The following is a 14,583-nucleotide window of genomic DNA, read 5'->3' on the forward strand; positions in this document are numbered from 1 at the left end:
GTGGAGCATAAAATAAGGGCACACAAAAGATTTGGTGGTGCTGTGGTTTGAACATGTCCCCCAAAAGTTCACATGTTGGAAACTTAATTGCCAGTGTAACAGTATTAAAAGGTGGGGTTTTAAAAACTGTGACTGGGTCATGATGGTTGAACTCTCATGAATGGATTAATGCCATTCTTGCTAGAGACCATTGGCCTCCAGAACCGTGAGCTGAATAAATATGTTATTTACAATTTATCCAGTCTATGGTATTCTGTTATAGCAAGAGAAAATGGATTAAGACAAATAGCATCTTAGATTTGGTGAGATGTGGCATATTTCCTAAAAAGTGCTGCCAGGATCATCCTTCTAGCACACAGGATCTCATCCTGTTATTCTCCTGTTTCAAATCTCCCAGCTGAGGCTGGGTTTGGTGCCTCATGCCTGTAATCCTAGCACTTTGGGAGGCTGAGGCAGGAGGATCCCTTGAACCCAGGGGTTCAAGACTCTGTCTCTAAAAAAAAATAAATAAAAATAACAATAAATTAAAAACAAACCAAAAAAACTCCTACTAGCTGAGGTCAAAACTGCACAGGTGGCCCAGGAGTGGTGGCTCATGCCTGTAATCCCAGCACTTTGGGAGGCTGAGGCAGGCGGATCATGAGGTCAAGAGATCGAGACCATCCTGGCCAACATGGTGAAACCCAGCCTCTACTAAAAATATAAAAATTAGCTGGGGATGGTAGCATTCGCCTGCAGTCTCAGGTACTCGGGAGGCTGAGACAGGAGAATTGCTTGAACCTGGGAGGCGGAGGTTGCAGTGAGCCGAGATCGTGCCACTGCACTCCAGCCTGGCGACAGAGCAAGACTGTCTCAAAACAAAAACAAAAACAAAAACAAAACTGTACAGGCATCCTCCCCTGCCCTGCATCCGGCTGGCCCCAACTTACCCATCCAGCCCCAAATCCCTCCTTGTCCTAAGTAATTCTCTGGCCATTAGATACAATGAACCAGGAAGACAGCCCCTTCTTCACTCCCCACTCTCTGCCCATTCCCTTGTACGTGCTCTTCTCTCCAGTGCAGCTCGTCCTTGAAAGCTTGAATACAATTTGTCCCCTTATCTGTGAGGAGTTTCCTGTGCCCATCCCATCTCTGAGTTGAATGTATCCCTCCTCTGGAGAGCTCCTGCAGCTTTGCATATACTGTATTTCTACGATAGCACTATCACACTGCTTCAGACAGTAGCACCCCCCCATTTGCTAAAGACCCATTCGTACAGGAGTCCCCTCAATCCTCAGGAGATGCATTCCAAAAACCCCAGTGGATGTCTGAAACCTATGTTTTTCCTACACATATACACTTGTAATAAAGTTTATAAAGCAGGCACAGAAATAGGTTAACAATAATAACACAACAAAATAACTATATATACTGTAATAAAAGTTATATACATGTGGTCTCTCTCTCTCAAAACATCTTGTACTGTACTCACCCTTCTTGTGATGAAGGAATAGTGGGAGGGCAAGAGATTTCATCATGCTACTCAGAACAATGCACATATAAAACTTATGAATTGTTTACTTCTGGAATTTTCTGTTCACTGTCTTTGGGCTGAGGTTGACCACAGGGTAACGGAAACCACGGAAAACTAAGCCATGGATAAGTGGCTGTAATTGAAAGTTTTATCTCTCTCCCATCAGAATGTGAACCCAAAGGTCATGCCTCACTGACCTTTTTATCTCCAATATCTGGCACAAAGCAGGGGGTCTGCAAATGTTTGTGAAATTAATGACCTCCTCTAATTCCAGAGCCCTGCCATCTCCATTCTGCCCCCTTTCACCACACACCCTCCCTTTCCCACATTAAAATTCTACTTCAGCAGCAGGCTTCCAGGGCTCTCCTTAGACATTCTTGGCCACATACATTACCTAGATCTCTGCTGGCCTCCCTCCACACACACATAATTTTGGGGGGAAGAACAAAATTCCATTTCTATCAAGCTGGCAAAATCTAATTCATCCTGATGCCAGCCAAATTATGTTTTTGTTTTCTAAAACCAACTTCCCATTCTCCGTGTCTTTTCTATTCTGATCCTGGGGGGTCCAAGTCTGAAGTCCTCCCAAGAAGCCTCAATTCAGACCATGGACTCTCTTCGGGGGTTTGCAGTGTCTTCTGTGGTGGTCACACACAATCTGAGTCCAACCTGTTACTCCCCTGCAGGAAGTGATATCTAAGAAGTCACCCACTGCCTTGGGCCTTCAGTCTCCTTACCTCTTAACAAGGGGAAAATATTTTGCCAAGTTTACCAGGCTATTTGAGGTTCAGGCAAGGTCACATAAGTACAAGCGTCTCATTAGCAAAAAGCTCTATAAAAATACTATGAAGGAGCACAGGAGCCAAAGTGAAAAGAGCTCCCAACAGCCAAAGCCACAGTAATTTGAGCAACAAAATAAAGTAGTATTGGATTATAAACCAAAGTATAAAATAAATGTCCCTGAGTCTACACTGAAATTAATCACTGAATAAATTAATAAATGGGGGAGAAGAAAGAAACAAATCTTCCATGTAGAATAACTGCAAATAATAATATGTAGGTCCTTGCCCTCAAGAAGGGGGAATATAACTCTCGGCTCCCTAGGTATGGGCTGCACTTAGTGACTTCCTTCTAAAGATGACAGTACATGCAAAGAGTGGAAAAGAGGGTAACTGTACAGTGGAGAAACCTGAAAAACACTATCTCAGCCAAATCAACATTAAGTTATAAATCATGTTAGTACATGCCCTTGACACGATGGGATGAAAATGGCAATCCACCTCTGTGGTCTTCCTCCCAGTTACGCATAAGCCCAGTCTTAGGAGAAAAACATCAAATTCCAACAGAGGGGCATCCTACAACATATACGACCAGTATTCTTCAGTATTGCCAAGGTCATCAAAACAAGTCTGAGAAACTCCCACAGCCAAGAGGAGCATCAGGAGACATGACAACTAAATGTAATGTGGTAACCTGCATGGGATCATGAAATAGAAAAAGTACTGAGGTAAAAACTAAGGAAATCTGAACACATTATGGACTTTGGTCAATAATAATGTATTGATATTGGTTCATTAATTGCAACAAATGTACCACACTGAGGTAAGATGTTAATAACTGGGGACCCAGCTTGGAGCATATGGGAACTTTGTACTATCTTCTCAATTTTTCTGTAAATCTAAGTGTCGTAAAAAATAAAGTCCACTTAAACAATAAAATTGCAATTTTTGAAACATAAAAAGCCTATTTTTTCAAGGTAATTTTTTTGAACTTGGGGAAAAACAGGGATTGCGATTTCAGCTAAATTTCAGCTAACAGTTAAAAACAGGAGGGTAAGGCATGTATAAACGAATGTCATTCTCCTCTCTTTTGAAGTACACACAAATCGTGGTGTCAAAATTTGAAATCTACTAGAGATTTGGAAGTGTGTCCCTACCATTTACTCCATAAAGTTAAATTTACACTTTTTTTTCTAAGGCCAAATAGGGAGAAAATCAGTAAGAAAAATGCTAATGGGCTGGAAGGAGTGAAAGCACAGCTCCAAGTATTTGTGGCTAAACCGGTTTACTCCGAACAAAAAAAAAAAGAAAAAGAAAAAGAAAGAAAGCATGACACTTTGGTCAGGGAGCTGGATTAGTCGCCTATCTACCAGGCTCCAAGCAACCGGACGGTCATCCAGGCCCTGCTTACTTCTGGTTCCGCAGACTAGAATGGATGGGAGTCTGAGCAGGATACCAGAAAGCGAGAAAGACCCAAGAGGAGTGGGAGAATGGAAGGATAAGCAAACAGGAGGGATCCGGCTGGCAGAGAGGACACAGCGAACTTGACCCCCTCCTGAGCCCGCCCGGGGGCCTGGCCCGGTTTTGAACAGGGGCCCGGAGGCCGCGCTGGGGCGCCCCAAACCCGGGGCGCGTGCGAGACTGTTGCTTCGCTGTATCTCATTTGACACCCCCTACTCACCGGTCCCGAGCTCCCGGCCGCGAATCCCGGCCCGGGCCCCTCCTCTCTCGCGGCGGTCTGTTCCGGGTCCCGCTCCTCCACGAACAACCAGCGCGACAGCTCGTCCCCGCCCCGTAATCTCCCGGCTATTCGGGGCCCTTCGCCGAGATTTCTCCCGGACCAGCCCCGGGATTGGCTCCTGCCGAACTCCGCCTTCCAATAGGAACCTTAGTTTCTTTTACGTCACTGATCACCGGGCAAATCCCCAGCCAGCCGCGGGCGGTGGGGCACCAACGGCAGCGAAATGGAAACTGAAATCAGGCGGGACAGAGGCTGCGCCAAGAGCCGCAGCCTGAGTTTGGCGCGTAATTGGGGTGGCCTGTTACACGGTATAAGGGATCAAATCCTAAGGCTTAGGAGTCCCCTACGTAGGACTCTTGAGAGTGCAATAATCCCCTTTCCACCTCTCGAGACCCCTCACTGCCCAACTCTGGCCTTGTGCTGGATCAGGGTCCGAGGGCAATTTGAGGCGAAGGTGGCGCTCGCCAGGTGCTCAACATTAAATACGAAGTCCCTTCCCCCAACGTGGCCTAAAGTTGCATCCAGGACAAAGGATTTTAGCAAGCTAATACTCTGAGACTTATTTACTAAAATTATCACTTCCTAGGTAAAATAACGTTCAACCAGCCATTGTCGCCATTCGACGGAAGGAAAAAACTGAGGTTCCAGGAGCTTAAGGGTCTGGGCCCAGTTCAGGGGGGTTGTTTCCGCTCCTTGACGCTGAATTTAGAAACCAGAGGCTGCAAAGCGGGCCGAGACACGGGTTCCCGGGGTCCTTGGTGGGGAGGTTTCCAGGAGGCTCGGGCGCGCCCCGGCCCACGGCCCCGGAAGCTGACGCTGCCAAAGCGTACGCCGCTGCCCAGCCTGCCCTCGTTTCCTGCTCTGCCTGCAGCCGCCGCGTCCAGTCCAGCTGCAGGGCCATGCCCTGTGCTGCCGTTGCTGTGTCCCAGGCACCGCTGCGTCAAGATCCCCGTCTTCCCCGGCCAGCCAGGCGGCAGCGGCGTTCAACTCGTGCACTGGGCTGGCAGAGGCTGGGAAGAGGCGGCGCAGGTTCTCCGGTTCAGCCAGTGCCCTGCTCCTAAGGGTGGAGATGTAGCTGAGGACGCTGTTCGCCCGCCTAGGCAGTGGTGAGAGGGTGGGCTACAGTTGTTTGGGTATTCGTGAATGGAGGAGCTCAGGGTCCTAGACCCTAAAACCTGCCGAATCTTCACCCCTCCTTCGCTGGGGGTAGGGAAATTTGCACTGCATTTAAGCAAAGTGTGGTGGAGTGGGTGGGACATTCAGAAGAAACCACGCCCACATTTAACATCCCGCGTCCTTCCCTTCTCCCTCAGCCCTGCATTTTGTCTTTTTCCCCTTGGTCCAGCGGTATAACTCACGCTGCCTCTCCGGGCTGGCAGTAGTGGAGACCTCACCTGCTGAGCACAACTCTGGCGGGCCTGTGCTCTGGAGGTGGTCTCAGCACATCCTACCTAGACCCTCTTGATACCTGCTTTTTTAGTTGGTGTTGTAGGAAGAAAATGTGTTTAAGATGCTCCTTAAATAATGCTGTGCCGCCGGGCGCGGTGGCTCACGCCTGTAATCCCGGCACTTTGGGAGGCCGAGGTCGGCGGATCACGAGGTCAGGAGATCGAGACCATCCTGGCCAACATGGTGAAACCGCGTCTCTACTAAAAATACAAAAATTAGCCGGTTGTGGTGGCACGCGCCTGTAGTCCCAGCTACTCAGGAGAGGCTGAGGCAGGAGAATCGCTTGAAGCCGGGAGGTGGAGGTTGCAGTGAGCCGAGATCTCCCCACTGCACTCCAGCCTGGGGACGGAGCAAGACTCCGTCTCAAAAAAAAGTAATAATAAAATTTTAAAAATTGCTGTGCCACTAAGCATTCCTCCCTGTTCCGAGGTCTTTGGCCCATTCACAGGCCATTCTGGGCAGATTCCAGCCACAAATCCACCACCCCCCTTAAAATTCTCTATCCTCTCAGCACACTTAGAGGGGCATGGAAGACCCTTGGAAGGGCTGGAGCTACTGACATAACAGCCCCGCTTAACTCTCTCTGACCTCCCTCAGGCCACTTCTCCCTTGGTACCTGTGCTTTCACCTTTCACCTGGTCTTGAAACTCCCTGCCCCAGCCCCTTTCATGGCTGCCCGCTTCTTGTCAGTCATGTCTCTGTTTAATTGGCATCTCAGAAAGGTCTTCCTCCCTCACCCAGTTGAAACCAGTTCCCCATCATGCATTATTCTGTTTCCCTTTCTTCATGCATTTGTTACCACTTGAAAGCACCTTGTTCATTTCTTTGTAAATGTGTTTATATTCCATCTTCCTCCCACTCAATGTAAGCCCCAAGAGAGCTGAGACGTCACCTGTCTTCCACTCACATGGCTTCCATGTAAATAAATGTATGTTAAATGAAATGTGGGCATTTCTAAAGCTGCCTGGCCCTGCTTGGCTGGGTATCAGTCATGCACTGAGTCCCTCTCCCACCACACTACATCATGATTGGTGCAGCTTCTCAAGTCCAAGTAAGGGTAACAACAGTGGACACTGGGAACACAATTTCTGCTTTGTGGTGGAAGAGACAGCTTTGTAGCAGCTTCGTAGCTTTGTGCCCCTCTACAGCTTCCTGCTTCATTTAAGGTTCTGAAGTAGAGTTGAAATTACCTTCCTCTGGCCGGGCGCGGTGGCTCAAGCCTGTAATCCCAGTACTTTGGGAGGCCGAGACGGGCGGATCACAAGGTCGGGAGATCGAGACCATCCTGACTAATACGGTGAAACCCCGTCTCTACTAAAGAATACAAAAAACTAGCCAGGCGACGAGGCGGGCGCCTGTAGGTCCCAGCTACTTGGGAGGCGGAGGCAGGAGAATGGCGTAAACCTGGGAGGCGGAGCTTGCAGTGAGCTGAGATCCGGCCACCGCACTCCAGCCTGGGCGGCAGAGCCAGACTCCGTCTCAAAAAAAAAAAAAGAAAAAGAAAAAGAAATTCCTTCCTGTAGCTCTCCAGTTCTGTGGTCATGCCAGATGGAGGCCAGGGCAGCATATGGGGCTGGGTAAGAGCGAGCTAAACTACATGGGGTTGAATTCTCCAGTCTGCCACCTTCTGTGAGGCTTTGGGGCAGTTGCTCAACCTCTGTGTGCCACAAGTTCTTCTTCTGTAACATGGAAGTAACTAGATCTGCTTCGTACGGTTGTTATGAGGCTTAAATGTAAAGCTTTAAAATAGTGAATCAGTGCTGACTAGGCCAAAGGGTATGGTATAATTATTTGCATTTGAAATAAATATCTTAAATGGAGCAAGATGATTTAGTAGTTACATTCCTTGAGCAGCTCTGGTTTAATCTAAGGAGGAACTAAAGGCTGCTGTCTGAAAATGGGTTTGTATATGACAGGGTACAGGAAGTGCTACCCCAAAATATGGCACCTTGGAAATTGAGAAAACAGCAGAAACACGAAGGTTTCTCTGACCTTCTCTTGCTCCTTTCTCCCCCAAAGCAGGCCATAGAAACTAGAGTTCCCCTCGCCCCTTCTTCCCTGAAGCAGGCCACAAAATCTAGGAAGGTCACTCTCTGACCTACTCCCTCCTACCTCCTTAATCTGAAGGCCCTCATATGACAGGCAACCTCTCCTATGCCCTGAGGGAGGGACTGTCACACAGGTATGCCAAGAAGAAACTGAATAGACAGGCCTTGCTAAGTTTTCAGTTTATCACCGTTAGCTCATACACTTTTGTCCATGCAATCATACATCTGCCTGACTGTCCACACCGCTACACAAATGTCCCCATTTCTTTGGGTTTTTGTTTCTGAAAGTTCCCATGTCATGTAAAACTTGAATAAAATAAATGTGCATGCTTCTCTCTTGTTAGTCTCTTCTTTTTTATTGGAGTTTCCACATAGACCTTGTGATGGGTAAGGAAAACATATTAGTTTTTTCCCCTACGTTTAATATAAATATATTGAGCTAAAATACAGCATTCAGAATATCAGGATTTTAAGAATACTAGAGTGCTTGGAAAGAGGCCTCCAAACAAAAAACAAGCAAACAAACAAACAACTTGAAAACATGAAACTTCCATTGGTAAAGATGCAAAGAATCTGTTTGAATCTTTTGTGTGAAGGATACCTTGGTATTAGGGCCAGAATGAATAAATGAATATCTGTAAAGGAAAAAGTAAAAGTTACATCAATGAAACAATTTTAAGCCAACATTTCTGTTTTCTGGTAGAGGCATAAGCTAATAAATAACTTTTGTGCTGCTAAAATCTGCCTGCTTTATGCTAAGAATTGGCTGCAGGGTAAAAAATAACAGGTTTAACTATCCTTTTTAAAAGGAAAAAAGGCATTTTGAATGCTAATAGCATTAACTACTGGGTTTTGAACAGAAAGCGTAGGCTGAACCAATCTCTTATATGACTTGGAATGTCATTTGAAATACTTTGTATTCCAAATTTGGTGACTTTTAAATGTCTTATTAGCTCAAAAGTTAGTGAAAATATATTGTATAATATATAATGACAAATTCAACTTAAAAAAATTTTTTTTTTTTGTTTTTGAAACAGGGTCTCACTCTGTCACCCAGGTTAGAGTGCAGTGGTGCAATCATGGCTCACTGCAGCCTCTACCTCCTGAACTAATGTAATTCTCCCACCTCAGCCTCCTGAGTATTTGGGACAGGTTTGTGCCACCATGCCTGGCTAATTTTTGTATTTTTTGTAGAGACAAGTTCTGGCCATGTTGCCCAGGCTGGTCTCAAACTCCTGGACCCAAGCAATCCTCCTGCCTTGGCCTCCCAAAGTGCTGGCATTACAGGCTTGATCCACCACGCCTGAACGACATTGTAGCATTTTCTAATAGGCCTACGTAAAATTATCTAATTCTTTAGGGTAGTTTAACTTTAATTTAGTATTTTAGGGTATTTAGAGTACTCTTTAGGGGTAGACATGAACTTGTCTAAAAGTGATATCAATGCAAATGATTCTTGATCAATAGCAATGTCAATGAATTTTATTCAGTGGAAGTATAGAAGAGGTATGTCCAGTGTATGTATATTCAATCTTCTAAATTCTCTTTGAACTAGTTCTTTTTTACTAGTCTCTTGTTAGTACATCTTTGAAACATGCTCACTTTTTCTTTGTATAGGATACTGTCATTGACTCTTAAAGATTATACTTTGGCAATACATTACATTTTATTATTATGTCTCTTAATCTTGTTACAACAATCTACACTTCCCTTATTTTCATTCCATTAATTTGCTGGAGAACCCAGTTCATTTATCCTGTAAAATGTTCCCCATACTGGATTTAGTTGACTGCTTCCTCATGGTATCAATTAACTTGTTCCTCTATTTCCTGTGTATCTTAGATTAAGATTCATAAGATAATAAAGGATGCTATGTAGTCATCTCTCATTCTAAGCAATCAAACATTTTCAATATCTTTCACCGTGTGTCCCTAACCCAGATACTACTAGTCTCTCTCTCTGCTGTAGAAGTAAGCGTCAATCTGCATTTTTGTGATAATCATTCCTTAGCTTTTATTTTTATTTACTTAAGAGGCTTTATCAGATTTGAGCTTTTGTGTGTGTGTGTGTTTTTTTTTAGATGGAGTCTCGCTCTGTCACCCAGGCTGGAGTCCAGTGGCGCGATCTTGGCTCACTGCAATCTCCACCTCCTGGGTTCAAGTCATTCTCCCACTTCAGCCTCCTGAATAGCTAAGATTACAGGCGCCCGCCACTACGCCAGGCTAATTTTTGTATTTTTAGTAGAAACGGGATTTCACAACGTTGGACCAGGCTGGTCTCAAACTCCTGACCTCAAGTGACTTGCCCGTTTCGGCACCCCAAAGTGCTAGGATTACAGGTGTAAGCCACCGCTCCCGGCTGGGTTCAATTTTTTAAGGAGAATACTTCAAAAGCAGTGCTGTGTACCTATTGTATCACATTTAGAGGTATATGATCTCATCCCACTTTTAGTTATGGTAGATTTGATGGAAGATTCAGGTATTGTCAGCCTGATCCTTCCATTCCCCAGTTTGTCAGTTATGGATTTACTGCCTCTCAGCTCCAAAAATGATCCTGAATATTTTAAATATGTTTTCTTTGCAAACTGGCCCTGAAGCTTTGTCAGCAGAGGGCACTGGAGAGTCACTGCAGGGAAAAACGATTTTGCTTCCTGGTTCTGGTGTGCTGTTTGCCAGATTCCTGCAGTGAGTACATGGTTTCCCAGCACCTGCTCCTGCAGCACCCAAAACTTACCTAGTGTCCAGTTACTTCAGTCACAGTCAGCAACACCCAGCAGCGAGCAACTTCCTTAGGCACCCCTCCTGAAGGGGTTTTATACTGGAGTGTGTCTGGTATGAAGAGCTTTTGCCTGCACCCTAGAGAGTAGGTTTCCAGCAAGTTCTGCCATAGTAGAACCACCTTGATGTCTCTACTCTCCCTGATGAGGTTAGATCCCATCCTCTCTTGTTTTCTCAAAAAACTAACCATTTGTAAATATCTACTCTTCTGCTTCAGCAATTTTTTTTACCGTTTCACTGAATTATTCTCATGAGCATACAAACATGTTATAATATATAGTATTAAAAAACAAAACAAAACAAACTCCTTGATACCATACTTTTTTTTTTTTTTAATGGAGTTTTGCTCTTGTTATCCAGGCTGGAAAGCAATGGCATCATCTCAGCTCATTGCAACCTCCGCCTCTGGGTTTCAAGGGATTCTCCTGCCTCAGGCCTTCCCAGTAGCTGGGACTGCAGGCGCCACCGGCCCCCGCCACTCCCACCCCCACCCCACCCCCACCCCTGCCTCCACCACTCCCGGCTAATTTTGTATTTTTGGTAGAGACGGAGTTTCACCATGTTGGCCAGGCTGGTCTTGAACTCCTGACCTCAGGTGATCCGCCCCGCCGCCCACCTCCCAAAGTGCTGGGATTACAGGCGTGAGCCACTGCGCCTGGCCAGTAACATCAGTTTTTAAAAGGATTTTGCTTCAGGTACTCTCCTACTTTCCTGCTCCACATTTACAGCAAAATTAGAAAATACTGTCTGTACCTGTTCTCTGTTTCCCTTTCTGTCCTTCTTTACTCAAAAACTATGAAATATGTGTTCAAAAGTGTACATATAATCCATATATACATTTAAAAATATTGAGATAATAAAGGATATTATGTAATCATCTCTCACTCTAAGCAATCAAATATTTCCAATATCTTTTATTGTGTTCCCCTAACCAATAGATCACTCTCCCTCTCTCTTTGCTAGAGCTGCATTTTTTCGTGATGATCATTCCCTAGCTTTTATTTTTATTTTTATTTTTTGAGAAAGAGTCTCACTCCAGTCACCCAGGCTGGAGTGCAGTGGCGCGATCTTAGCTCATGGCAACCTCTGCCTCCTGGGTTCAAGCAATTCTCTTGCCTCAGCCTCCTGAGTAGCTGGGACTACAGGCACGTGCCACCACACCCAGCTAATTTTTTGTATTTTTAGTAGAGACCAGGTTTCACCGTGTTAGCCAGGATGGTCTCAATCTTCTGACTTCGTGATCTGCCCCATCGGCCTTCCAAAGTGCTGGGATTACAGGCATGAGCCACCACGCCCAGCTTTTATTTTTATTTTTAAGAGATTGGGTCTCAGTCATCCAGGCTGGAGTGCAGTGGCACAATTATAGCTCACTGCAGCATGTGAACTCCCGAGCCCAAGGGATCTTCCCACCTCAGCCTCCAGAGTAGCTGGGACTACAGGCTCATACCACCATGCCTAGTGAGCTTTTCTTTTCCTTTCGTTTCCTTTCTTCTTTTCTTTTCTTTTCTTTCTTTCTTTCTTTTTTTTTTTTTTTTTTTTTTTTTTTTTTTTTGAGACAGAATTTCGCTCTTGTCACCCAGGCTGGAGTGCAATGGTGCAATCTCTGTTCACTGTAACCTCCACCTCCCAGGTTCAAGCAATTCTCCTGCCTCAGCCTACCAAAGTAGCTGGGATTACAGGTGCCCTGCCACCAAGCCCAGCTATTTTTTTTGTATTTTTAGTTAAGACGGAGTTTCACCATGTTGGCCAGGCTGGTCTTGAACTCCTGACCACAGGTGATCCACCTGCCTCAGCTTCCCAAAGTGCTGGGATTACAGGTGTGAGCCACCACGCCTGGCTCCAGTGAGCTTTTTTTTATTTTTTTATTTTTATTTTTATTTTTTTTTGAGACGGAGTCTCGCTCTGTCAGCCGGGCTGGAGTGCAGTGGCCGAATCTCAGCTCATTGCAAGCTCCGCCTCCCGGGTTCACGCCATTCTCCTGCCTCAGCCTCCCGTGTAGCTGGGACTACAGGCGCCCGCCACCTCACCCAGCTAGTTTTTTTTATTTTTTAGTAGAGACGGGGTTTCACCATCTTAGCCAGGATAGTCTCGATCTCCTGACCTCGTGATCCACCCGTCTCGGCCTCCCAAAGTGCTGGGATTACAGGCTTGAGCCACCGCGCCCGGCCTTTTTTATTGTTATTATTATTGTAGAGATGGTGTCTAGCTATGTCACCCAGGCTTGTCTCAAACTCCTGGCCTCAAGCAATCCTACTGCCTCAACCTCCCATAGTGCTAGTATTAAAGACATGAGCCACCACACCGGCCATCCTAGCTTTTCTTTATACTTCCTTGATACATGTATGTATCCCTAAACAGGATATTGTCTAGTTTTGCCTATTTTTAAACTTTGTATACATGGAATTGTAATGTACGTGTTCTTCTGTGACTTGTCTTTATTTTTGAGATTCACCATCTTGATGCATATAGCTTTGGCTTGTCATTTTCACTGCTGTGTAGTATTCCAAATTTGAAAGTCCCATGTTTTTTTCTTCTCCGTTTTACTACTCTTAGAACTTGGTTTATCTTCATAGTTTTGCTGTTATAATCAATGATGCTACGAACATTCTCCTACATGTACCCTGGCACATACCTGCAAGACTTTTTAGAATATGTAACTAGTAGTGAAATTTCTGAGTCTTAGAATGTGGTTGCAATATATATAGTATTATTTTGTGAGGGGAGACTATTTCCCTGTGGTTGTATAATCTACATTTCCTTTACTGGCAGATGAAATTCCCATTAAATCACACCTGCAACTTCACTTGGAATTGTCAGACTTTTGACTTTTGCCATTTTGATGTGTGTGAAATGTTATTGCATTTAGCTTTAATGTGCATTTTCCTAATTATTAATGAAGCTGAGCATTTTTCTTTTCTTTCTTTTCCTTTTTTTTTTTTTTTTGGCCAGTTGTATTTCTCTTTCTTTTTTCTTTTCTTTTTTTTTGTTTTTTGAGACGGAGTCTTGCTCTGTCACCCGGGCTGGAGTGCAGTGGCCGGATCTCAGCTCACTGCAAGCTCCGCCTCCCGGGTTTACGCCATTCTCCTGCCTTAGCCTCCTGACCACAGCCTCCCAGCCTGTAGCTGGGACTACAGGCGCCAGCCACCTCGCCCGGCTAGCTTTTTGTATTTTTTAATAGAGACGGGGTTTCACCGTGTTAGCCAGGATGGTCTTGAACTCCTGACCTCATGATCCGCCCGTCTCGGCCTCCCAAAGTGCTGGGATTACAGGCTTGAGCCACCGCGCCCGGCCGTATTTCTCTTTCTATATAATGTCTTTTATGCTTTTTATACTTTCTTCTATTGGCTATTTTTAGTTTTCTTTTGGATTTGTTACCAAAATGCCAAGGATTTGGTCTAGGTTGCTCACTGCACAGTAAGCCAATCACTGAGACGACAAGTATTGCGAGGGAAGAAGGCTTTATTTGGGTGTTGCAACTGAGGAGCTCAGAGATCACTCTTAACTCTGTCTCCTCTTATCAACTGATTAAAATTAAGGGTTTATATAGCCGGGAAGAAATGTAACTACATATGGGAAAACAGGAATTAGGGAGGGGTAAAGAAGGGGAGTTGGTCAACAGGCAGCCTGGGGTCAGTTAGGCAATCATGAAGGGTGAGGGGTCTGGTGTCTTACCAGATGGCAGTGATCTGGTAAGTTTCAGTTTCCTGATACTACCAGGGAGCCCTGATGGTCAATTTCCTGAGAAAGGAACTCAGATAAGACAAATGTGAGTTTCTCAAGTTTTAAGACTTGTAGGGTAAATTTCTATGTTTATTAAAAAAAAAAAAAAAATCAGTCCTATGGAACAGATGAGTTAGTTTCAGATTTATGGGAAGTATTTGTTTTTTGTATATTTTGGACACTAATTCCTTGTTGGTTATATGTGTAACAAACATCTTCTTGGAGTTTCTGGCTTGTCTTTTCTTTCTCTTTATGTCATCTTTTGAGAAGAGAGAAGCTTTTTTTTTTTTTTCACTCTAAAGTAACTAAATGTATCAATCTTTAGGTTTTGGACTCTTAGTCTAGTTTAATAAGTCCTACCTTGTCTCGAGATTACAAAGGTAATCTGTATTATTGACTAAACATTTTTCAGTTTAGCTGCTATAGACTGAATGCTTGTGTCCCTCCCAAAATTCATATGTTAAAACCTAATCCTCAGTGTGATGGTATTTGGAGGTGGGGCCTTTGGGAGGTGATTAGATCATGAGATCAGAGCACTACTGAATGGGATTTGTGC

General features: G+C 44.8%; 2 protein-coding genes across 4 annotated transcripts in view; one reads left to right on the forward strand and one right to left on the reverse strand.

The window, feature by feature from the left end:
- Positions 1-4,116, reverse strand: part of TRIM26 (tripartite motif containing 26) — a 29,353-nt gene extending 25,237 nt beyond the window's left edge. The window contains exon 1 of one of the 2 annotated variants that reach the window (XM_010368169.2): positions 3,974-4,116. The gene's annotated coding sequence lies outside the window, so the exon portion shown is untranslated. The remainder of the gene's footprint in view (positions 1-3,973) is intronic. The other variant, XM_010368168.2, reaches the window with a different exon arrangement.
- Positions 1-14,583, forward strand: part of LOC104668434 (HLA class I histocompatibility antigen, A-30 alpha chain) — a 329,434-nt gene that overhangs the window by 271,051 nt on the left and 43,800 nt on the right. The gene's annotated exons all lie outside the window — the stretch shown is intronic.

This window comes from Rhinopithecus roxellana, chromosome 4 (genome assembly GCF_007565055.1).
Source record: "Rhinopithecus roxellana isolate Shanxi Qingling chromosome 4, ASM756505v1, whole genome shotgun sequence".
Taxonomy (NCBI): Eukaryota; Metazoa; Chordata; class Mammalia; order Primates; family Cercopithecidae; genus Rhinopithecus; species Rhinopithecus roxellana.